Below are 12,562 nucleotides of genomic sequence, written 5' to 3'. Positions count from 1 at the left end.
CACGAGATCCATGCCTTGTATTTAATCGGGACATTGTAGGGTAGAAGGAGTTTATTGTACGGTAGCTATTCACTGAATAGGTTCTTGGTATTCTAAGCAGTGAATTCATATTATCCGGATAGTCGCGATATGCTGAGAAGTATCCCTCACGATGTAGAATAAATGTGATTAATTAATTAATCATATTTAATAAATTAGAGAATTTATATAAATAATGATAAAATAGTTTTATTATTATTTATTTCTACTACCGGCTTAATATTGAACCTACAGGGTCACACCATAAAAAGAGAATGATTTAATGGTGGAGGAATTAATTAATAATGGCTAATAATTATTTATTTGTGAAATAAATAATTAATTGGAAAATTTAATAATTGATTAAATGAGATTTAATTGATTATAAATTAATTAAGAAAAGTTCTTAATAATATTAATTAAGGATTTAATTTTTGGAAATTAAATCAAGAGAGAGAATTATTTCTAAAGTGTTTAGAAAAAGGATTAATAATTAAAAAGTATTTTAATTATTAATGAGAATAATAAATGGGATAATAATAATAATATTTATGGGAAAATTTCAGCTGAAAATTTTGCCTATAAATACACTATTATAGACCCTATTTTTATTTGAACCTAAGAACCCCAAAACCCAAAAAGTTTGGAAAACCCAATTCTCTCCACCTCCTTCCTCCTCCTTAACATCGTTTTCTTGGTGGATACCGGTGGAGTGCTTCACACTTGAGGAGCAACTGCTAAGGATCTCTGATCGTTGTCTCCGAATTATTTTAAAGGTTAGATTCGATCCCCTCGAATTTTTACCTCGATTTATATGCTTTTATTTGGATTTTGTATGTGTAAAAGTATTTTGCCATGCCCCCACTGCGATTAAAAATTTCAGAATTTTATATGCTTGTATGAATTAATTATGAATTTAACAAGTTATATCATGGATTAATTTTGTCTGATGAGAAATTGTTTCTCAGAATAATTTTGAGTGTTGATCTGGGTTCTACAAGTGTTGTAGATCGTCTGGGTATTTTTTTCATAATTTTAGGATGTATAGTTTTTTTATTATAAATTTTTGAAGTTCTTACAATTAAATTCGTAGTTAAATAAATCATATATATATATATAAATTGTTTGTAAGTATGTATATATATGTGTACTACATCTGCATGATGTCTGTGATTGCACGGGGAAAAGACAGGTGAATGTCAGTACGGTGGCACGACAACCGAGAGAAAAAGCGGCTGCTGAGAAAGAAAAAAAAAAGGGTGTAACGCATTCCGGGAATGCGTTACACACCTGTGGCGCATTCACGGAATGCGTTACACCTTTTAATTGGTTAAAATGGTTGTAACGCATCACCGGAATGCGTTACAGGGATTGTAACGCGTTCCTGTAATGCGTTACAGCCCGACTGTTTACATTAAAATTGATTTTCTGGGAGTTTCGTAACTCCGTTTTAGGCGTGCAATATACCGTTGGATTCGTTTTTCTGAGACGGATCTAATGGAGTGATCAATTTTAGTTTATATAAAAGTTTTGAACTGTTTATATTTCCATGAAGTGTTTCAAAGCTGTTTTTGACTGTTTTAATTGCTTTTAAATGCTTCATGTGATACATAGAGATGTATAATGCTTAGACTAATGTGCTAGAGGATGTAACATGCCTACCTTGATGTTTATTCATGTTTATATATGTGATATATGCTTAGTTTATCATGCGATGATAGATTTATGTGAACTTGAATGAACATAAGGCGTTTGTTAGACAACCTAGTATAGTGAAATTGTTTCATAACCTTAATAACAAAATTATGAATACAATCATGAGATTCTTGTGTTTATGAAACACGCAATTGAATATGAATTTTCGATATGAGAGAAAGGATGATTCTGTCAACAACGGATTTCTATCTGTAAGAAAGGGTTATTAAGTGATGCCTCTTGACAATGCTCCACCCGATCTAGGAATCATCTGATTATTGATTATTGATTTGAAATATTTAATTTAAAAGGAAGAATCTCTTTATAATATGATTATGATTGTAACGTAATATAATCCCTCTAAAATTAAATAATATCAAGTAGTAATTGGCCAATGATACAACGGGCTTGTGTCGGTCATAGCCTTCCAATATGATAGAAAGTAGTTCTTATTTTTGAATCATTGTCGGTTCGTGCTACAGCCGAGGGCTTTGATTTCGAAATAAGAAATACTTGTCTATTACATAGAGATGTGTATATTGAATAAGAATCTAAGGGTCGGTACGTGCTACAGCCGTGGGCCTTTGGGGACTGATTCAACTGTACGGAATGTTGGGTTAGATTTGACTTAGTATATTGAGTTTGTCGTGCTACAGCCGAGACTCAATTATTCAAGAGGCTAAAGTTTGATTAGGGAATAACATGAGATGTAATTGACAAGAGTTGTTTGCCTATTGAACATTGCATGGCGGTTCGTGCTACAGCCGGGGTTGTGTAATGGAATGTAGGATCCCTATTCCCACTAGCATTATGAATGCTTAATTTTTCACGTAAGGGGTTGAATAAATTAGGTAAACTAGTGGGAGCCACTTATGAATAAAGACCCGATTCATGTAGTGTTTTAAAATGAAATCGAATATGTGCTAAGTGTTGTTATGTGTTTATCATTTACAGATTTACTTTGTACGTTATGTCTTCTGCACTATCACTCAGGAGCATACTGGATGCTCACAAATTGACTGGTCCTAATTATGCTGACTGGCTTCGAAACTTGAGAATTGTTCTCAGGATTAAGAAGCTGGAATACGTGATTGACTCACCTAAGCCTACTGAACCTGCTAGTGATGCACATAATGATGAACATGTTGTGTATCGTAATTGGATAGATGATGCAAATGTTGCTCAATACATCATGCTAGTTTCCATGAACATTGAGCTACAGAAGCAACATGAGCATATGGATGCTCACACTATCCTCATGTATCTACAAGAGTTGTATGATATGGCGGGGAGGACAGCTCGATATGAGATATCGAAGGAGCTGTTCGGTTGTAGGATGTCTGAGGGATCATCTATGAATGACCATGTACTTAAGATGATCAATTTGATTGGACGTCTTGGACAACTTGGTTTTGCCATAGATGGGGAGCTGAGCCAAGACTTGGTCTTGCAATCGCTTCTGAGTTCGTTCTCGCAGTTTGTTGTGAACTTTCACATGAATAAGTTGGATGTCAGCCTGCCTGAACTCCACAACATGTTGAAGACTGCGGAATTGAATTTTCCCCCTAAGAAGAGTTTTGTTCTTCTAATTGGTGAAGGTTCCAATCCTAAGAAAAGGAAGAGGAACTCTTCCAAGAAGAAGAAAGTAGGTGAAGAAAAGCCGGTTCCACCAAAAGCTGAAGACCCCAAGAGCAAAGTTGTTTGCTTTCACTGTAACAAGGTGGGGCACTGGAAGAGGAAGTGCAAGGTTTACCTTGCAGAATTGAAGAAGAAGAAGGGTAGTGAGACTACTGCTTCTGATTCAGGTATGTTCATGATAGAAGTGAATATGTCATTAAATCAAATTTCTACTTGGGTATTAGATACCGCCTGTGGTTCTCAAATCTGCAATTTATTGCAGGGACCAAGGAGAAGTAGGACTCTTGAGGAAGAGGAGGTGATTCTACTGATGGAAATGGAGCAAGAGTTACTGCTGAAGATGTAGAATCATTTCATTTACATATGCCTACGGGCAAGACTATTGTTTTAAATAATTGTTATTTTGTTCCCTCGATTGTGAGGAATATTATTCCCATGTTAGACTTGGCTGGATTTTCATTTATTATTGAGAATAATGAATGTTCTATTCTTAGAGATAATATTATTTATGGACGTGGTAATTTAAATAATGGTCTGTATAAATGTGACATAATTTACTTCAGATTGAACAAACTAATAAAAGAAAAGGGATGATGAAAATCTCACTTCATAGTGGCACTGCAGTCTCCATTAAGTAGACATGGAGAGAGGACTGCAAATTTGCTAGGAATGGTACACACAGATGTATGTGGACCAATGTCTAAGCAAGCCATGGGTGGATTTTCAAACTTCATTACTTTCATAGATGATAGATCTAGATTCGGATATGTGTTTGATGAAACACAAGTCTGAAGCCTTTGAAAAGTTCAAAGAGTATAAGTATGAAGTGGAGAAACAAACCAAACAGAGTATTATAATTCTTCGATTAGATCGAGGTGGTGAATACTTTAATGGAGTGTTTCTAGATTATCTCAAAGTAAATGGTATAGTCTCCCAGTGGACTCCTCCAGATTGGTATCTGAAAGGAGAAATCGAACTTTGTTAGACATAGTTCGGTCCATGATGAGCTATGCAAATCTTCCAGTATTCCAATGGGGTTATGTATTGGAAACCTCAGCATATTTACTGAATAAGGTGCCTTCCAAATCTGTTCCTCAAACTTCGTATGAGATATGGAAAGAAAGGAAACCGAGTCTTAAACACGTTAAGATTTGGGGATGTCCAGCTTATGTCAAGTAAGTTGACCCAGATAAGCTCGAATATCGATCCGTAAAATGTAGTTTTGTGGGATATCCTAAAGAGACTTTAGGGTATTACTTTTACACCGATCATCGGGTGTTTGTCTCCAGACATGCTACCTTCTTGGAAAAGGAGTTTATCCTTGAAGGAAACAGTGGGAGCAAAATTGAACTTGATGAAGTTCAAGAAGTACAAACTACTACAGATCAAGTAGAAACACCTGTTCTGACTGAACAACCTTTTGTGGAACAGCCCATTCATAGATCAGGGAGAGTGTCTCGCCAACCTGAGAGGTAATATGGCCTTGTCATTGAGAATGACAATGAGTTGTCGATCATTGATGATGACGACCCTGTGACCTATAATGAGGCTATGAGTAGTGTTGACTCAGAAAAATGGCATAGTGCCATGAAATCCGGAATGGAATCTATGTATACGGGATATAAAAGAATGATTAGAGTAGATGGCCAGGTGGAGACCTTTAAGGCCAGGCTTGTGGCAAAAAGGATTCAAACAAAGGCAATGGATTGACTTTGATGAAACCTTTTACCTGTAGCCCTGTTAAAATTAGTTCGGATTTTGCTTGCGATTGCTGCTTACTACGACTATGAGATCTGGCATATAGCCAGATGGTTTTCTTTCCAAGGGAAATGAAAATCTAGTGTGTAAGCTACTGCGAAACATATGTGGTTTAAAGCAAGCTTCTCGAAAGATGGAACATTCGTTTTGATGAGACAATCAAAGAGTTTGATTTTATCAAAAAATGTAGATGAACCATGCGTCTACAAAAGGGTTAGTGGGAGCGCGGTAACATTTCTTGTATTGTATTGAAATAGAGTTGACACACATAACAACATAGCAGACCCACTCACAAAGCTACTTTATGAAAGTCACTTTGATCGTCATAAAGACAAGATGGGTATTAGATACCAGAGTGATTGGCTTTAGTACAAGTGGGAGATTGAAAGGAATATGTCCTAAGTCCAATCATGTATGAGGATTTAGGAATAACTTTTATGTAATCTGTTTTGATTTCATTGATTTTAATAAAAGAATTGTTTTGTTTTTATTACGGGCTCTATCTATTTAAGTGTTTAAATAAGATATACCATAGTTTAGAGTAAAGCTTTTTATGGATTATGATGAGATCATAATAGTGAGACCTAAAAAGATGATAACTCTAAACTTAAATAGTTCCTGATCATAGGATTACTAACTGGTAATTAATAATCCGCAAAGATCGGTACATACTATGTTTGCTTCATTATGAAGGATGTCTGTTCTCATAGACATTTGTGTGGTGACACTATAGCTAGTATGTAGGTGCTTATTATGGAATAAGTTCACTGAACATGACTCGCACAGCTGAACAACTGATGGAGTTCACTCACGTGTCAGCAGTTGTTCACATAGTGATAGTTGTACAAGTATCCTTAGACTTGAGGTCATTATAGTCATCTTATGTACACTGAACTATGCTTTGGTTTAGTTCTTAGTCTCCAGGAATAATTAGTAGGGCTCTACTGGGTATAGGAATTTGTACACGAAGATAGTGTATGATCAATATAGGATCTACCCCTTCCAGTGAAGGAAGCGAATGTTCAAGGCTGATCCACTTATGCTAGTTCAGGAATCTCTGGCCAGAGTGAATGAAATTAGAAAGGAGTTTCTAATTTACATAGAACTAAGCATAGTAAATGGTAAGCAAGTGATTGAATTAGATAGGCTTGACACGAGATCCATGCCTTGTATTTAATCGGGACATTGTAGGGTAGAAGGAGTTTATTGTACGGTAACTATTCACTGAATAGGTTCTTGGTATTTTAAGCAGTGAATTCATATTATCCGGATAGTCGCGATATGCTGAGATGTATCCCTCACGATGTAGAATAAATGTGATTAATTAATTAATCATATTTAATAAATTAGAGAATTTATATAAATAATGATAAAATAGTTTTATTATTATTTATTTCTACTATCGGCTTAATATTGAACCTACAGGGTCACACCATAAAAAGAGAATGATTTAATGGTGGAGGAATTAATTAATAATGGCTAATAATTATTTATTTGTGAAATAAATAATTAATTGGCAGATTTAATAATTGATTAAATGAGATTTAATTGATTATAAATTAATTAAGAAAAGTTCTTAATAATATTAATTAAGGATTTAATTTTTGGAAATTAAATCAAGAGAGAGAATTATTTCTAAAGTGTTTAGAAAAAGGATTAATAATTAAAAAGTGTTTTAATTATTAATGAGAATAATAAATGGGATAATAATAATATTTATGGGAAAATTTCAGCTGAAAATTTTACCTATAAATACACTATTATAGACCCTATTTTTATTTGAACCTAAGAACCCCAAAACCCAAAAAGTTTGGAAAACCCAATTCTCTCCACCTCCTTCCTCCTCCTTAACATCGTTTTCTTGGTGGATACCGGTGGAGTGCTTCACACTTGAGGAGCAACTGCTAAGGATCTCTGATCGTTGTCTCCGAATTATTTTAAAGGTTAGATTCGATCCCCTCGAATTTTTACCTCGATTTATATGCTTTTATTTGGATTTTGTATGTGTAAAAGTGTTTTGCCATGCCCCCGCTGCGATTAAAAATCCAACATATGGGTAGATGATAAGGGTTGCGTGAAGTTGGTTTGAGACGCGATTAAGATACAAGTTGACTAAATGAGTATCTTTCTTTGATAGAGATGAAGCCAACAAAGAGGACAAGGCTAGTGTTAGAGAACTGTGATATATTTGCGGTAAATCGCGTAATAGACAAGTTTTTCCCCTATTCTAAATCCAGAATTGTAAATTGCTTTCTTTTATTCAGATTCTCAATTCAGTTAAATACTGATAATTCCCATTCGCATACACTGATACATAATTATTGTTCTTTTGTTTATTTATTTCATTTCAATTCCTGATTTTCTTTATACACTGAATATTCTAAAAATATTCCAATAGATCACACATTACATTTATCTTGATATATTCTGATGTTGGGATACATCAAAGCATACTGATTGTTCTGGTTGCTCATATGTGGACTGGATAGTGATGATGAGGATCATGTATACACTTGATACTATGGACCGGGAATTAACCGGATCCATCTTTTGGGCCGTAGAGACTGGGTACCCGAATGGATCTATAAATAGAGGTATAGATCTGCACTGTATCCTGACTGATCAGCAGGATATAGGTGCGAACTTGTGTCCAGTCTAGTTTATTGATTATCGCCGATAGTGGCCTTCATTATTTCCTTACAGGGTTATATCTTCAAAGATACAGCCAGATTACCGATTAATTTAGTTTTTTATTATACTGTTTCTATATTATGGACTTGTTGAGCATATTATGGCTCACCCCTTTTGTTGTTATTCACTTTGTCTTTTTCATTCAAGAAAGAGAATAAAATATATTCGGATTTGCGTGGTAAAGAAGTGTGTCAAGATGCTGGACCCTCCAGCACCAAAGGTGTTGATCCCGATAAAAGAGGAAAACTTTGAGCCACCTGAGCAGGTGTAGTGTAGATAGATGTGGTGTGTGTTTAAATAAAATGAATGTAATTTAAAAACTTGTTAGATAACGGTTTGTAATAATCAGAGTTCTATAAGATGTTATATTTGGGTTTGTAATGAAGATAGTGTGTTGTTCTTGTTCTCATAACTCAACCTAGAAAGATCCTGGATAGATGTAAATGGGTTAGATATATGTTTGCATAATTGTTATACAGGTTTGTGTTATATTGGGTATTAGCAAGTAACTCCCAGATCTAGACCCCCGATTTGGAGGGCGTTACAGTTTGGCATCAGAGCTGTAGGTTTTGGTCCCTGAAACAAGAACATTATGATTAAGATAAGATAGGAAGATCACATAAGATAGGAATAGGATTGTTAGGATTTAGATAGCTTTCAATATTACGAATTTATAAGTTCTGGGAATGCTAAGTGACCTTCTATTGTCTTGTGTTTTGGCTATATTATCAGATGGAGTCATCATCATCCGAGAGGACAGTGACAGGACCAGTAGCTCCGGTAGTCCCACCAGTATCAGTAGAGGCCCCAGTACAGATACCACTGACATAGATACCCCAGGAGCCAGTACCAGCACCAGAGCAGTTACCGGATCATATAGAGATGTTTGATCCCCTGGAGTTTTTCGAGCCATTGTTACCACCCCCATTACCTCTGGAGTACTAGTTTATACCTGAGATAGAGCCAGAGCTTCCCCCAGTTGCAGCTCCACTTCCTTTACCTGTGTATGCTCTAGCTCCAGATATATTTCAGATGGCTCCATTGAGAGGAGGGGAGAGCACGATATAGGTTTACAGTTGGGATTGCCACAACAGGATGTTGCTGGGATACATAGAGTTCCGTCTCAGGAGTCAGTTGGACAGGTTAGAGGCCACACACTGTGCCTTATCATGAGTATAGTGATATGAGGGAGGAGGTGCATTATTGGAGATCCCAGTGTCGTGAGATTACAGGATTATTTAATCAGAGGGATAGAGGACCTTTATCAACACATAAACGCAACGGAAACAGTAATTGAAATCGTGAAAAACCAAAATTTTTGAAACCCACCGCAGGATCCATGCGAAAAAAGATATTTAATTCGTAGATCAGATTGTTTACCTTAAGAATCTTTACAAATTGGTTGAATAATGGAGATCAAAATATTGTTCAATCACCACGCATCCCGCTCTCGCGATCTACGCTCTATCGGTATCCACACGAATACTTGATCTCAAGGATTGGATGTGTACTAGCACAAACTCATTTTTTCTTACTCTCTCCATCTTCTTTCTTGGTGGCTAGGGTTTTAGTAAAAGACTTGCATAAAAAATAGCCACACAAGAGATATTATATAGAGAGTATAATAAGAATTATAACTCTTAACTAATTAGGAGTTATTATTAATTCGAAATTCCTATTTGTATAATAATAATTAAGTCACACTTAATTATTTAACAAATGAATTTCATAATTAATATTAGTAAATTCGAATATAAATATTTATCTAATTAATTAAGTCATACTTAAGTAATATTATAAATAATTCGAATTACTTTAATATAATTTAAATCCAATTTAAATTAAATAATCCTTCAAGCACTCTTAGTGTGTAACCCTATAGGTTATTATTACACTGGCAATGAATTTTAAATCTAATTTAAAATCGTAAACAATGAGCGGCATCTTGTAATTCATCATTTCTACCCCAAGTAATAATAATTGAATCGGTGATCGATTAAATATTTCGTGAATAATGTACAATGTAATATAATCCCTTTAACCAAATATTATAGATTAAACTAGAGGCATGTAATGTGTCATTATAACGACTCGTATATTTTTATATTTAATTAAAGTGTAATTATAGAATTATTAAATGAATAATATATGTGTATAGCTTCTGTCAGCTATGTGTTATTTTACTTTTATCTATGTGTGTAAATTATGGCGTCTAGGGAGGTTCGTATAATTAATTATGGACTTGTATTGACTTGTTCTTACTTTTAAAAGTGGATTTAATATAAGTTTATTTGTGTAAATACGTGAATTGTCTCTGAAATTATTTTTATGACTTTATAATCTCAATAATTATTTTTGGGATTTTATAAAATTCATAAATCAATATTTCATCAATTATTTAACCCTGTATGATTTTATGATTGCATTTATTTGTAAATTCTGTATTTAATCCCCGGATTCCTTAAAAATTAGGAAACTCATATTTATTTAAGTTGGGAATATTCCGGGAATTTTAAAATTATTTTGGAAATTTTTGAGATTATTTTCTCCCGAGCGTTGATTCGTTTATTTGAGAAGAGCGGGTATAAATTGCGTTTTAGAAATTGTTTTATAAATTACGAGAATTTTATATTATCAGTTTCAAATTATTTCAAGAATTTTGAAGCTATTCGGGTAAATTTTTGGTCGCAAAATATTCGTTAAATTGATAATTGCGGTGCGTGTTCAGATTACCGAGGTGATTAAAACAGATAAGCAGCAAGTAGATAATTACATTTATTCTTATCCTCATCCCTCATCAGTCTTCTTCTTCTCTCCTAACTGTCTCTCTCGACCTCCTAATCTATCTCTCTCTCGCAGCTCTCCATCTCTCGCACTCCGTTACTCTCGATTTCTGAATCTCTTCCCCTCCTCCTTCCTTCTTTCCCCTGTGCTTCTCCCCTATTCCGGTGCCGCCAGTGTTCAATTTTCCGGCGATTGTGTCGCCCTCTGTTTCGTTTCGTCCTGCAGCCGCTTGTGTTCGTTTCTTGGTATGTCAGAAACATAGATACATAAATATGTGTGCGTGGGGGTGCGATTTCAGTTGGGATGTGGCTGAGTTGCTGTTCCGTGTTTTTAGTTTTGTCGATGGCTGCCTGATTTCTTTGGTTGTCCGGTTTATTTTCCGGCTTGTTATTGTCCCGACCTGTTTTTCCGATTTGCTCTGTTCTGTTTTTCTATTGTGTGGCTTCTTTCCGGTTAGCGCGTGTTACACACGCGTTTTGCTAGTTATATTTGACTGATTTTTTTTATTTCCTGCAGGGATAATATTGAGTAATATTCGTGATAATATTTAATCATACGGGAAAATTTTTGGTTAATCGGTGAAATTTATTCGGACACCTGAACCTTTTCGGGCACCAATAAATTTTGACGCCGTCCGCGATGAATTTTTACGAGCGGACGGTGGACAGGGATGACGTTGTTCTGAGTCCTACAAATTAAAAATATAAAAATACGAATAATAATTAGTAAATATAGAATTTATGAATTTCGAATGATATTACTGGTATGAATTGGTGATTGGGATTTGTGCAATTGGATTGTGATTGGGTTGTCGTTATAGTTGTTGAGAATTGGTTTGACGTCGAATTATTCGACGGGTTAGTCCGATAATTAAAGGAGGTGCTGCCCGATTTCTAAAGAATCGAACTAGGGAAATACGGGAGCGTATCCAGTAATTATTGGCTGTCGAATGAGTATATATAAACATATATATATGCTTTATACAAAATCTGATTGTATGTTGTGATGAAATATTTTGCCAAAACCAATAACCCTAATTTCATAAACGACGAATATACGTATTTTTTGAAAACGAGCACCGAACCGATTTTCGAGAACGTGAATCCTAATTGTTGTGTGTGCTATTATAATATATATAATTACGAGTCAGGAATCATTATCGTTGGGTAGAATTGGTATCGAGGATATTTCAAGCATACCTAGACGTCTAACGTACGGTATTTCGGCTCTGTAGGTATTAGTCAAAGGACTCAAGAAGTGATATCGAACTAAAGATAATCTAGTGATCAGTCGACAAGCGCAGCGAGGTTCCTAAGCAAAGGACCTGGGCGTTGAAGTCGGATCCAGGATAGTCTGATAGTAAGGCGATAAAACCGAGTGTCCAAGTTAGTTCAAGGTCAATCAGAGATAGTCGTAAAGCTCTGCAAGGCAAGTACCCCTGACCATTCTTTTATGGTTCAGTATATGTGAATAACTAAATGTTTTAATCTCGTAATGGAACAGAAATGTTTAAGTTACGTATCCCCTGTGTTTGAAAATGTTGTTAAATATGTGTTTTTGGGGAAAAGTAACTTCTGAAAATACTTATCTCTAAAGTGTGATTAAAAATGGAAAAGAGGTTTTGAATAGTGTGTTGTGATAGAATTGATTTTAACAAGAGATAGGTAAAAGTGATTTTGAAACTGGATAAAACGAATCAGATATTGGATAACGTTGCGTAAGTGGCTAATTCAGTTGCGCGCATTACATAACCGATTAGTTTAGCATAGATAATCAGAGACCTAGCTAGTCTCTGCGGATCTGGTGATTTTGTGTGAAAGCCCGATCAGCTTTCCTAGACATTTTGTGTGATAGCCCGGCCAACTATCCTAGATAATTTGTGTGGAGGCCTGATCAGCCATCCCTGGATAACATCCAATACATATCTGATTACAATTTTTATGGTCCCCGTAACGGGACAGATGAATTTGTGATTCCA

Source organism: Apium graveolens, chromosome 7 (assembly GCF_009905375.1).
Source record: "Apium graveolens cultivar Ventura chromosome 7, ASM990537v1, whole genome shotgun sequence".
Classification (NCBI taxonomy): domain Eukaryota; kingdom Viridiplantae; phylum Streptophyta; class Magnoliopsida; order Apiales; family Apiaceae; genus Apium; species Apium graveolens.
Note: the sequence above shows the minus strand (reverse complement) of the source record.